General features: G+C 34.4%; 1 long non-coding RNA gene across 1 annotated transcript; it reads left to right on the forward strand.

Annotated features, from left to right (window-relative positions):
* The first annotated feature begins 11,647 nt into the window (after nucleotides 1-11,647).
* Nucleotides 11,648-12,564, forward strand: LOC145796537 (uncharacterized). The gene is made up of 3 exons (XR_014337011.1): nucleotides 11,648-11,747; nucleotides 11,941-12,012; nucleotides 12,501-12,564. It is a non-coding gene; the product is annotated as an uncharacterized LOC145796537 (long non-coding RNA).
* The last annotated feature ends 1,406 nt before the right edge of the window (nucleotides 12,565-13,970 follow it).

Below are 13,970 nucleotides of genomic sequence, written 5' to 3' on the forward strand. Positions count from 1 at the left end.
GGGTCCCAGTGACGATCGTCTCAGATAGAGATCCTCGTTTTATTGCTAGGTTGTGGCAGAGTTTGCAGAGTGCCTTGGGCACTAAGTTGACCTTTAGTACGGCTTATCATCCTCAGACTGACGGGCAGTCCGAGCGTACTATTCAGATCCTCGAGGATATGCTTCGGGGTTGTGTCCTGGACTTCAGTGGGACGTGGGAGAGGCACTTGCCATTGGTAGAGTTTGCCTACAACAACAGTTTTCAGTCTAGCATCGGTATGGCACCGTTTGAGGCCTTGTATGGCCGACCGTGTAGGTCTCCAGTTTGTTGGGCCGAGGTGGGTGATGCACCTTTGTTGGGTCCGGAGTTGGTTAGGGAGACGACGGAGAAAGTTGAGCTTATCCGTAGGAGGCTTGTTACAGCCCAGAGTCGACAAAAGAGTTATGCCGACCGTAGGAGGAGGCCTTTGGCGTTTGAGGTAGGTGATCATGTCTTTTTGAAGATATCACCTAGACGAGGCCTGATGAGGTTTGGGAAGAGTGGGAAGTTATCCCCTCGGTTTATAGGTCCTTTTGAGATCCTTGAGAGGATAGGTGAGGTTGCTTATCGGTTAGCCTTACCGCCGCAGTTGTCCGGAGTGCATGATGTGTTTCATGTGAGTATGCTTCGGAAGTATGAGCCAGATCCATCACATGTGTTGGATTGGACTGATTTAGAGGTAGATGAGGATGCCTCGTATGAGGAGAGACCGGTTCGGGTCTTGGATAGGCGGGATCAGGTCCTGCGTGGCAAGACCATTCCTTTGGTGAAAGTCTTGTGGAAACATCACGGAGTGGAGGAAGCCACTTGGGAACGTGAGTCGGGAGTCCGTGAGAAATATCCGGACTTGTTTGTTGATATGTAATCTTGTATTTAAATTTTACTTTTTGTTGAACTTAAGAGCTTTTATATATGTCTTAAGTTGTGAAACATTGAAAATGTTTTGATTATTGAAAGTATGTTCGGAACTTGCCTCATATGGAAGTTGAAAGTGACATTATATGCGTTAAATATATTGTTGAAATTGGAAAGATAGTGCATAATGTTGATGCATGTTGAAAATACATATGTTGTTTACATATTGTGATATGTCTCTTGTTAAAGGGATGGGATGACCGGTAATGGGTCGAATTGTTGAATGTTAAAATGTAACATTGTTTAAAATGGAGGAAAACTTGTTTTTGAAAACTTGTGTAATTTCGGGGACGAAATTCTTTAAGGGGGGGAGGTTATAGCGATCCCGGGTTTACCCTTGTTGTATAGTGATCCGGACATGTGTCTGTGGATGTTGGTAGTTGTTTATTATCTTGTTTACATCCTTTCTTGCTTTATTATCTTGTTAATGCAAGATAAATAAACTTACCAATGGAACGTCGGTCTCATTAGAATTGTTGTCCTCGTCCTCAATTACTCTACACGATGAAATAAGTGATGAAGCATATGTTATACTTGAAGCAAAACTTTCTGGTTCAATAGGGTTGATGATAGTGATGAAGATGACACATTCAGGGTTTAAGATGATTATGAAAAATAATAGATTTAGGGTTTATGTTAGTTGGTTATGAAGAGTAATAGGTTTAGGGTTTACAAACATGGAATACGTATATTTGGAGTTAGGATAGGGGTGGGGGTCCAATATTATAGAGTATTAATTTTTATTTGATAGGTGGGTGTTCCATTTAATAATGTCTTTTAATTTAATTTTACTTTAGGTCATAATTGTAATAAAAAAAATTATAAATTGAGGGGTCCAAAGAATTTTGATAGGTGCTAATAGCAATACTCTTAAAAAAATCATAGTTTATTAAGTTACAATTGTCAAACCCTAGAATTTTTTTTGGTAATTTCTCCTAAATTCAACTATTAGTGTTTTTCTCAAATGATGAAATGCGTTCAAATATGAACAATTTCGCTAGTTTATATAATTAAATACATTAGATTAGTTTTCTAAAAATGTCTTATGTGACATAGTTGAGGGCATTCATCAAAAAAAAAAAAAAAAAAAAAAGACATAGTTAAGGGTTAAACTTGAATAAATATAAATCTAGTGGTTATAAAAATAAAAAATAAAAAAAATGTTTAATGTGACACTTAAGGGTTACGATTGAATAGTTCTAACTAATGTTGTTGTCTGAAATAATGAAATACCTTTAAGCACATACAATTTTGCTAATTTATTTACTTTTTCTTTAGAACAAAGAAAATATACTTAAGAAAAATACACCCATCAAATTTTGAAATTAAAATATAATGAACAAAAATTAAATAATTATGCTAACTTAATTACAAAGTTACATTTCTTTGTTTATACTACAAAAATTTAATTTTTATTTAATATATGAATTTATTGGGTATGCTTAGAATTTTAATGTAATTTTAAGATAAAATTTGGAATAAAACATTAGTCGATGTCAGGTCAAACTTAGTTTGGATTTTTTTTTTTTTTTTAGGTTTGATAGGCTTGAACCCTGATTTGATCCAATTAATGGTCACCCAAAAAAATTTAAGAGAAGGAAATTGTATTTATTTATTTATTTATATAACAAAGAATAACTTCCATTTTGATAAATATTTTTGTTAATGTTAGTGAAAAATCTAAAAATCTCAAGATATTGATTTGTGCTTATGTTTTAACTTTAAATAACGAGTGACAATTACAATCAAACAATCAAAAATAAACGGACATAACAATTAACGTGAAAAAATCACAATTAGAATGCCTTCAATTGTGATAAAAAAATCACGGGTCAAACCCACAAAACAATCCACTAAGAAGACAAAAAAGAATTACACAAGTATACTCTCAATTACTTAACGAATCTACGCCTGAATTGAACCAATCTCAATGTGCCTCTCCCACCACCGTCTTCACCTCGGAATTGTCTTATCCAACGTTGAATTCACAACGCTGATATTGAATCCACGACAATAAGCCACTCCGGAATCTTAAACTTCAAACCCAAGTTCCATAGAATCCACCGAAGAATAATTCTCTCTTTTGTAAACAAAACAATAATACCAACCCTTGATGTTCGACAATATGAAGTTCGTTGATCAAACGATCACCTTCTATACACAAAGGAAACTCATATAAAAATAGCCTCCAATATAAAACACTTTTTTTTTCTTTCTCTTTGAAAATCTAGACTGCTCCAACCCTAAAAGTAACGAACAACGCATGTTATCCAAAAGACAACCTAAGAGGGAGGTGAATTAGGTTTCTACAAATAAAAAATAATAATACCCTAATAAAAATTACAACAGAGAAGCAGATTGTTGATTGATGAAGAATAGATTACTGACAAAAATGATTAAGTACAAAGATGAATTCAACAGTGAAGAATGATTAATCAACTAACGCAGTATATGAATAAGATGATTAGAGGCTTAATAGAAATAAATAGTTAATAATGACTTAGATAAATTTGCAATGGAGCTAGCTATCACAGTGGGTAGAAATTAAATGATTAACACATTCAATAACAGATAGCTATAGCAGTGAAAGTAAAGAGATTAGAGAAGATGAGGCAAACAGATTTATAGTGGTTTAGCTTCAACCAAGCCTACATCTACTCCTCAAGTTTCACTTGAGATTTTTCACTATTTTCTAGCTTCACAAGGGTGCTAGCAACCTCTCAACACATTGAGCAATCCTCCACAGATTTTACACAAGCTTTACAAGCCTAAACCCTTACAAATCTTAGGTGATTCATAATCACTCTTAAGATTTCAAGAACACGGTGTTTGCAACATTTTTACAAAATTTAAATGGTATTTTTGCTTTCACAAAAAGCTTACAATAATCTCTCAAAGATTGATACACAAAATTGAAGCTCAAGGAAAATATCAGTAAACCTCATATGGGTAAATGGGATTAATGCTTAAGGCTCTATGTATAATATCTGAGACGAAGAAGTGTAACCCAGATGAAGAAGCTCTCAGATAATCAAAGAGAATGAGAATGATGAAATATTAGAAATATTTTCTTGCATGAGTTGTTGCTTTTCTTGTTGTATTTTGTTCAGCAGAAGCTCTGCTATTTATCAAGGAGAAAATCATCGACTGTTGTCTATTGTATCTGTTGAGAAGATTGAGTAAGATTTTGGTTAAATCTACTTTACTCAAATTTTCATTTCCCATACATGATTAGATCTTGACGGAGTTGAAAGATGGGTCTGATTGATGACAATTATATTTGAAAAAAGAGTCATTACAGTACAGAGTGGCCGTCCACTTGGATGTCCAAAATGAAATTTTGTTCTTGAGGGACGTCCACCCGGATGTCCGGTGAGGTCCCAGTCGTCGAGGATGACTTCCGCGGTTGTTGAGTATACTGCTGGTTTGACAGCCGGTGCGACGCAAAATTGAACTAGAGCAAAACTAGGCCAAAAAGCTATGGCCAGTTGTCCTCCTGGACGTCTGGCAGGTCGTCCGGCCGGACAACTGCCACAGCCAAATTTTCTTTCTTTGCCCGGCCAAAATCATCCAAGCCAACCAAAATATCTGCCGGCCGACCAAAAGACTTGTACGGCTGGCCAAATCATTCTTCAGTGCTAGTGCTGTTTTGGTTCAGTTCTGATGCTGTTTTGGGCCTGTTTAAGCCGCATATTGGCCTCCAAGAACATGGTTAGCAACAGGAGAAGATAGATTAAATTGATATGAATAAAACATATTATATTGATCAATTTAATTATCAAGAATAAAATCAAAACATAATCAAAACAATCATCAAAACACAATATAGCTAACAATCTCCCCCTTTTTGATGATGGCATACCATGATGTTTTGATTTGTTGGGGAGTAAGAAAAACTCCCCCTCAAGTCATGCTCCCCTTGAAAGTTTGCTTCTTATAGATATAAACATGTTTAGCACTTTGGCAATATATAACAGTATAATCATAGCACGATTGATAAAGATACAAACAGATAAACATGTTTAGCACATTAACAATATATAACAGTACAATCATAGCATGATTGATAAAGATACCAACAGATAAACTTGGCATATTTAGGAAAAAAATTGCCTAGGTTTTAGATACCAAAAACAAAATATACATAGCACCAATTTTTCTTTTACAGTTCAAGCACACAACAACATCATTTCTCCCCCAATTTTTAAAACATAACAAGTCCTCCCCTTATGACATTATTCCAAAACATTTGAGCTCAAAACATCACAATTTCTCCCCCTGTGAGATTATCAAAAACACATAAAGGATATCACAATGTAGCATTAAGTGAAGATAAATGTCATTAATGCAATAAGGAGAAGTTCAAAAGGTTAAGAATAAGGCACACATTCTGTTGTAGCAAGAAAATATGGCAACAATGAATCAATGAGCTCATCCATTATGACGAATTCATGCTATTTCAATATATTTTTAAACAAGAGCCAAGGAGATACCAAATTGTTAATGAGTATATGGAAAGCATTTGAGCATGATCTGTCAAACAATTTCTAACAAAAGCATACAGATTTTATGCAATATGTCTGTATGCTTTAAGAGAAAATGTCAAGAAATATATATATGTGTTACTTTTAAGCATTTTGACAAGATAAACCAACGTAGTACCAATTATAGATTAGATATATCAGTGCAAAGTCCAAGATTTGTCAAATAAGAGCATAAAAGCAGTTTGAGCATTTGACAATCAATATCAATATAACTTCAAGAACATATAGCAAGATAATATTGTTATGAGTTGAAGATCTATGTGCAATAAAAAGGTTAGATCAGTGAAACAATTAAGCATGATACCAAGAGTGCACAGTTAAGCAAAGTATAAAAATGGAATGTTTGAGACTTTTTGATAGCATTCAAGGATAAAATAGTTTCCATATCAATGGAATAGTACACATGTCTCATTTTAAGTAAAAATTCAAGTTTTACATTCACAACAGAGACTTTAAATTGAATTCGACATTCCAAGTTCACCACGAATAAAAGTGCAGCAATCCTCGGTTAGGGGTTTTGTGAAAATATCCGCCAATTGCTTGTTTGTGTTTACAAATTCAAGTACAATATCTTCTTTTTGAAAATGATCTCTTAAAAAGTGGTATCAAATTTCAATATGTTTTGTTCATGAGTGTTGAACCGGATTTTTGCTTAAGTCGATGACACTAGTATTATCACATTTAATAGAGATGTGATCATAATGCAAATTAAAGTCCTTTAATTGTTGTTTCATCCAAAGTACTTGGGCACAACAACTTTCGAAAGGTGTATATTCAGCTTCGACTGTTGATAAAGCAACATAATTTTGCTTTTTGCTAAACAAAGATAGTAATGAGTTTCCAAGGAAGTGACAAGTGCCATTGCTGTTTTTCCTATCAAGTTTGCACTCGGCAAAGTCGGCATCTGAGTAACTAATTAAATCAAATGCAACACCTCTAAGATAAAACAGTCCCAAATTTTGAGTGGCAACAAGATATCTAAAAATTCTTTTAATAGCACTAAGGTGTGATTTCTTAGGATTTGATTGATATTTAGCACACATGCAAACACTAAACATAATATCGGATCTACTTGCAGTTAAATAGAGAAGTGAGCCGATCATAGCTCGATATTTTGTTTGCTTAATAGACTTACCTTTTTCATCCTTGTCTAGCTTAATTGATGTGCTTATAGGTGTTCCGGCTATTTTTGAATCTTATATACCAAACTTTTTGAGTAGTTCTTTTGTGTACTTAGCTTGGTTGATGTAAATCTCTTCCTTTCATTGTTTGATTTGAAGCCTAAGGAAATAATTTAGCTCCTCCATCATGCTCATCTCAAACTCACATTGCATACACTTAGCAAATTCCTTACACAAGGTTTCATTAGTAGCACCAAATATAATGTCATCCACATATATTTGCACAATAAGTAAATCATCATTTTTGGTTTTAACAAAAAGTGTTATGTCAATCTTTCCTCTAGTAAAACCATTTTCAATCAAAAATTTGCTCAAGCGTTCATACCATACATGAGGTGCTTGTTTCAAACCATACAATGATTTTGAGAGTTTAAATACATGATTTGGAAAAGCATGATCTTCAAAACCTGGGGGTTGTTCGACATAAACTTCCTCATTTATAAAACCATTTAGAAAAGCACTTTTTACATCCATTTGATAAAGTTTGAAATCTTTATAATATGCAAATGCAAGTAACATGTGAATGGCTTCTAATCTAGCAACCAGAGCAAAGGTTTCATCGAAATCAATACCTTCTTCTTGATTTTACCTTGAGCTACGAGTCTAGCTTTATTTCTAACAATGGTGCCGGATTCATCAAGTTTGTTTCTAAAGACCCATTTTATGCCAATAATGGAATGATCTTTAAGCCTTGGCACTAGATTCCAAACTTTGTTTCTCTCAAATTGGTTGAGTTCTTCATGTATAGCCATCATCCAATGTTCATCGAATCCGGCTTCTTGAAAATTATTTAGCTCAATCTGTGAAAGAAAAGCTAAGTTGCACAAATATTTCTAAATGAAGAGCAAGTGGAAACACCTTTAGTGGGATCACCTAGGATTAAATCCTTATGGTGATTGTGAACAAACTTCTATTCTCTTGGCAAATCATCGTTGTTTCCTCCTTCTTCTTGAGGTGGGAGAATAGGTTGTTCAACCTCTTTGTTCAACTCACACGATTGATCATCTTATTTGTAGATACTTGAATCTTCCACATTTTGTTCCAAATCTCACTACTAAAAAACTGACCTTTTGCTACTGTATAATTTGCGACCATCTGATTAGCCGTCGCAAATAATCAATTTACCCCTTTATTTTCTTCTATTTATTTTCCCCTTTTCTTTATACTTGCCCTAGCCCCTCCACAGACACCGATTGTTCTCTTTCTCTCGCTCTCTCTCTCTCTATCGGTCTCACAGTAATACGACTGGTATGAATCTCTCTCTCTCTCTCCCTCTCTCTCTCCCCCTCAATCTCGCTTTCTCTCTTTCTCTCTTTCTCTCAATCTCGTGCTCTCTCTCCTTTGATCTTCTCAAATTAGCACCTCTACTACACATGTATATGCACCTCTATATATTATGTATGTGTTGTGAATATCAATGTTTGAAATTGAATTTATTCTGTTGAGGTCCGAGCAAGAATCGAAGTAGACGTCCTCGACTTCCTCAAGATCTTGAACTCTTCGACTCCGACAATCTCATATTTCTTTGGTTTGCAATTTTGCTTCAATCTATATATATATATATATATATGTGCGTGTGTGTTTTTATGTTAAGCATTGAGTCACTGTTGATTTTAATTTGACAAATTTGGGGATTTTTAAGTGTGTTATAGATCAATAGAAGATGGAATAATAGCTGAGGGTTTGTTGACTGATGTTTCGTGGATTTTTCTTTCTCACTCGTTTTGCACGAGGTCTTTGATGAGAGTTAACTAACACTGCTGAATCTTTCATTAGAGGTAATAATAGGATCATCATCATCTCTTTCTCATTTGCCTTCTTAATCAATCTCTTGAAAAGTACACATTGCCTCAGCATATGTATCCTTCAATTTAGGCTATTAGGTTTTTGGCCATTCCACTGATGTCTCTTTTCTTCAATTTAGTATAAATTAGGCTTGTGTGTTGTTGGTTGTGATGAATTGTTTATTGTTTATGTTGAATTAGTGCTTTGCTTTGTGTTTTGGATACCTAATTAGGCTCTTTTTTTTTTCAATTAATCTAAGTTCGTATCTCTTTTTGCGTTAGTTATAAATGAATCCATTAGGAACATTCAAGAGGATGTCGTATTATTTGTAGACAATATAGTTTTAGTTGATGACATAAGAGGAGTAAACTTTAATCTAGAATTGTGGAGAGAGATTTTAGAATCTAAAGAATTTAAGTTAAGCTGGATTAAGACAATAGTTTGCACACTGCTTCAGGATTGAAGTCCTATTCCTCCACTTGATAAATCTTATTTTGTTTGAGCACTCTATTTCAGGGGAAAGTGAACCCTATTCAGTGTGAGGCCTTTACTATGGTTTGCACTCAGGTAAAGTTTACTGTCTTATTCTGGTTTACTTAGATGATAAACATTAATTGGAGAACTCAGTAGTGATTTCTATATTGCTCCATTTAATTTTGATTTCAAGCTCTCTCTACAGTTTTCAATATCAATTTAGTTTGATGAAGCTCAGAAGTATGATCTGGTTTTCAATATCAATCGGAGGGCTCTCTAAGGCATGGCGTTGAACAATTGGATGGTTCAGACCTTGATGAGTTCAGGTTGCGAGACGCATCTGGTGCAGCTCAACATGCACTTAACATGGCTAAGCTCAAGAGGGAAAATGCTCAGAGATTGCTTTACAGGGCAGACCTGGCAATTCACAAAGCTGTGGTTGCGCTCATGACTGCTGAGGCAATCAAAGCTGCTTCTGAGGATTCAAATGGCGATGTGTAGGATGATTTTAGTTGAAATGAGATCGAGTGAATGACGTTTCTGCGACCTGAGAGTTCATATAGGTTTTTGAGTTGACATTGTTTTTTAGCTAGATTGGCTCTGGTTTTTGCTTTTGTCAATGGTGGTGGCTTTTTCATCATTGTCTGTAGATTCCGAGTGAACTTCTAACATGATGGCTGTGAGCAGTCAAGAGGATCGGAAACTGTTGCTTCTACTTCTGCCATTTGTGATGATTCTCTCCAACACAAGGCATTGTCGTTATCAAGGGCAGTTTTGGTACATAACTTCATGGTTATTATATGCACTAGTTCTTTTTCCGAGCAGCAGGTTATCTCAGTGTCATGCGACTGATGTTAGCACTCGTGCTGGTAAGGGGTTCTGGAATTTTGATTGCCGATCATTGTACAGCTAAATTTTTTCTCCTTTTTTTTCTGTTGTCATTTCTTTTTCTCGTTTAACCTCAGTTTAAGTGTTTGATATTGAAGGAGCAATTGGCCCAAATAATACAGTACATCCGTGGAATTGAAGCACAGAAATCCTATGTGATTTGACTTTGGAGCAGTTGCTTTGCTTTTTTTTGTATGACGAACAGAGTGATCTGTCCCTAGAAAAGGAGTGGAAAAGAAATCCTCGTAAGTAAATTAATCTGTATAAGTTTTGTCAGGATCTTTAGAGGCTTAGATCTTGTAAGCGTATGCATAGATATATATGTAAATCTATATTTGGGTTATTCCTCCTAGTCCTTGATCTGTACTGTTTATTAAGAGGGTTGGAAAACCTAGATTGAATATTAATCTTGTATGCGGCTTTAGAAACAGTTAGAACCTATTTTTAGTTGCATCGTACCTTTTTTGAGTAATGGGAGCAATGAGGTCCATGGGGAGATTAAGGTTGAATGTCTGATGTTGGTGACTGTTGGTAGGGATGGTAATTCTGTTTGTGATGTTTATAGTTTGCTGAGGTGGTCAGTTATTCACATAGCTTTGGCACTTATTGCCCCGTTAGGTGATGTTTATAGTTTTATTTTATTTTTTGGAGTTTGTGTCGGCAGGCTTTTGGGTACAGTTTACAAGACAATAAATAGACTTAAATAAGTGGAAAAAAGTTGACTATTGAGAAGCTAGGGATGAAATGTTTTTTAACTTTAGCATTAGACCGGAGTGGTTATTGGAAAATGCTGTTAGAGGCTCTAGTTTGCTGAGGTGGTGGTGGGTTGGATCTTGGTTAAAGAAACTGAGTCCTATTTGAGTAATTTGTGCTGTCTATGAATTTGCTTGGGCATAGTCATTGGAGTAGGGTTAGGGTTTAAGTAAGTTGGCGCTTTGCTGATAAAAAAATGGTCATCTTTTGTGAAGGTTTAGGAGAAGGTTATAACCAGTTTTCATGCCAAGATGCTGGCCATCTATAAAATGGGAAATGTAGCCTTAGTAAATTCTTCTTCAGAACACTAGTGAGAAAACTGTCTTTGGAAGTTGAGCTTACCTTGTTTGGGAATATATTTCTCATGAAGGTTTTACATTAAACAATCAATACATCATTGAATTTATGAGGTAATTTCTGAGGTCAATGCATTTGGAAAGTGAGGTTTTTTTTTTTGGACGAATTGGATTAGTTTGGATTAGCATTCTAGGATTGTTTAGTTTTGGGATTATATTATTTTCCCATGCAGTAGATTGTCTTTGTAGTGATGACTTGCTTTCTGTTTTTCTGCCATTTATTGTCTTATTTATGAATTTCCTGCTGATACTGGTTCTTTATTTGCAGTCCTCAACATATGGGAAAGTTCTTGTGCTTGATGTCATTGTTCAGTTGACTGAGAAAGATGAATGTGTCTATCAGGAGATGATAACTTATCTTCCCCTTTGTTCAATTCAATCCCCCCAAAACCAAAACTGTAATTTTCATAAATCATGGGTTCCATAGTTCATGATGAGTTTACTGTTTCTATTTTTATTCAAATTTAATTTCAAATGACATATAGCTATACTTAGATTATTGAAATTATAATGCAATTAAGTGTGAGGAACCTTTTGAATCCATAGCAGCTTCTTTTTTTCTTTTCTTTTATTCTAGTTGAACTTTAATAGGCATATGTACTTAGAGATACATTTGAAGTTAAATGTCCAACTACACATGATTGTTATGGTGAAAAAAATATACTCTCTTTGATTATCAATCTACCAAGAGGTTTGAGGTTTGAGGAGTACAGTGGAAGTGTGACGAGAATTCTTCCTTAGGGATTGTTGTCGAGGAACAGGGTCTATAGGTGCCCATATTCCCCACTGTTTGGCTTTGAGGATCCTCGTGTGCAACTGCATATTGCTGATGGTATGTGGAAAAGATGTTCTAATTATTTTTTACTTGCAGTTTAGTGAATATGTGCATCTGAAATCTTATTATCCATTTTATATGGATCCATTAATCTAGGTTATTAATAATTTTACGTAATTAATGCCCCTAATTGTATAGCTGATTATATAGCTAGACTTTCTTGTTGATCTTCTTTTCATTTTTGTGGCAGCTGTTGAATTTTTACGGAATGTACCTAAAGGAAAGTATGATGCAATTATTGTTGATTCATCAGACCCTGCAGGTATGTTTGTAATTCAAACTTTCTACCTGTTTTCCGTTTTCCTATTTATTTGCCTGTGTTACAGTGCTTTTCAGAATGTTACTTAACAAATGCTTCATGATCTCAAACTATGCGGAAAAAAAAAAAAAAAAAAATTGATTGACAGTTGTCTTAGTTTTTCTTTTATATTTCTAGTCCTTGAAATTTAGGACCATATGTATTCACAATATGGAAGGTTATCTGAGTTTTCTCTTGATTTTTCTGCTATTTGGAATATAGGCACATGATTATGCATATGGGTAGATGTTATATAATTTCGAACGCCATGATTAAGTGATCCCATAGTTAAGCCTGTAGTTGCTTTCAAGGTAATTGAAACTCTTGTTGCAAATCACTGATCTGCCATAGAGAGAGGTCACTGGCATAGTTTTATTTTGATTATTTCAAGATAAACTAACACATTGGAGTGCATTAAATTTTCAAGTCAAGTTTGATTTATGTTTTTGCAGATTTTGTTGAGGGAATAGTTGATATGATCGAGCGGTTGATGTTGGGAGCCAAATATTATGTTGCTTTTTTTTTTTTTGAAGACTTGAATTTTTTAGTACAGTGTATTTAAGGATGGTTAATGGATATTATAAATTTAATTAATTTGTTAATTTTGTTATTTTCATTTCCAAAAAATTGTTTGGTGGTTGTAATTGATTTTTTTGTTGTAGCAAATCCATATATGATTTTTTTTAATAAATAATTATTTGCGACAGTGGAACTATGGTCGCTAAAAGTGCTTTTAATTTTTTTAATTTTTTTGCGACGGCAAAATGGTTGTCGCAAAAAGTAGTTTGGGCGGTCACAAATTATTTGCGACCGTTGTTTTGCCGTCGCAAAAAGTATTTGCCACCCCCCACATTTGCGTCCCTCTTGTGCGGTCGCATAGGCCGTCGCAAAAAGTCTTTTGCGACTGTATTTTTATTATTTGCGACGGCATGTGACGGTCGCAAAAAGTGTTTTTTTTAGTAGTGTATATCATCACTAGCAACTTGCTTTTGAGAAGAGATGTTAGTTTCATCAAATGCCACATGTATAGATTCTTCAACAACAAGAGTTCTTTTATTAAAAACACGATAAGCTTTGCTAGTTAAGGAATAGTTAAGAAAAATTGCTTCATCAGATTTTGAATCAAGTTTACCTAAGTAGTCCTTACCATTACTATGTACATAACATTTACAACCAAAAACATATAAATGACTAATGTTAGGCTTTATATCATGCCAAAGTTCATAAGGAGTCTTTTTGAGAATACGTCTAATCAATGCACGATTTAAAATATAACATGCAGTGTCAACGGCCTCGGCCTACAAATATTTAGGAAGATTATTTTTACAAAGCATTGTTCTACTCATTTATTCTAAAGTTCTATTCTTCCTTTCTACTACACTATTTTGTTGAGAGGTTCTAAGTGCTGAAAAATTATGTCCAATACCATGCTCATCATAAAACAATTCAAAATTTTCATTTTCAAGTTCTCTACCATGGTCGGTTCGAATATTAGTAATAAGAAAACCTTTAATTCTACGACAAAATTTTCTAAAAGAAGAAAATGTTTCATGTTTGTGTGTTAAAAACATAACCCATGTAAATCTTGAATAATCATCAACAACAACAAGACAATAATGTTTACCACCAAGACTAGATGTCCTTGAGGGACCAAATAAATCCATATGCAATAATTGTAAAGGTCTAGTTGTGGAAATATGAGATTTTGATTTAAAATATGTTTTGGTTTGTTTTCCTTGTTGACAAGCACCACAAAGTCAATCTTTTTCAAATTTAATTTTTGAAAGTCTAACGACCAAATCCTTTCTCAAAAGTTTGGCAATTAAATCCATATGAGTATGACCAAGTCTTCTATGCCATAACCAACTATTATCACTATTAGCATATAAACATTTAACATCACTAACATAGAAATCATTGAG

The sequence above is a fragment of the Camellia sinensis genome, chromosome 8, assembly GCF_055761805.1.
Source record: "Camellia sinensis isolate YWXY chromosome 8, ASM5576180v1, whole genome shotgun sequence".
Lineage (NCBI taxonomy): Eukaryota > Viridiplantae > Streptophyta > Magnoliopsida > Ericales > Theaceae > Camellia > Camellia sinensis.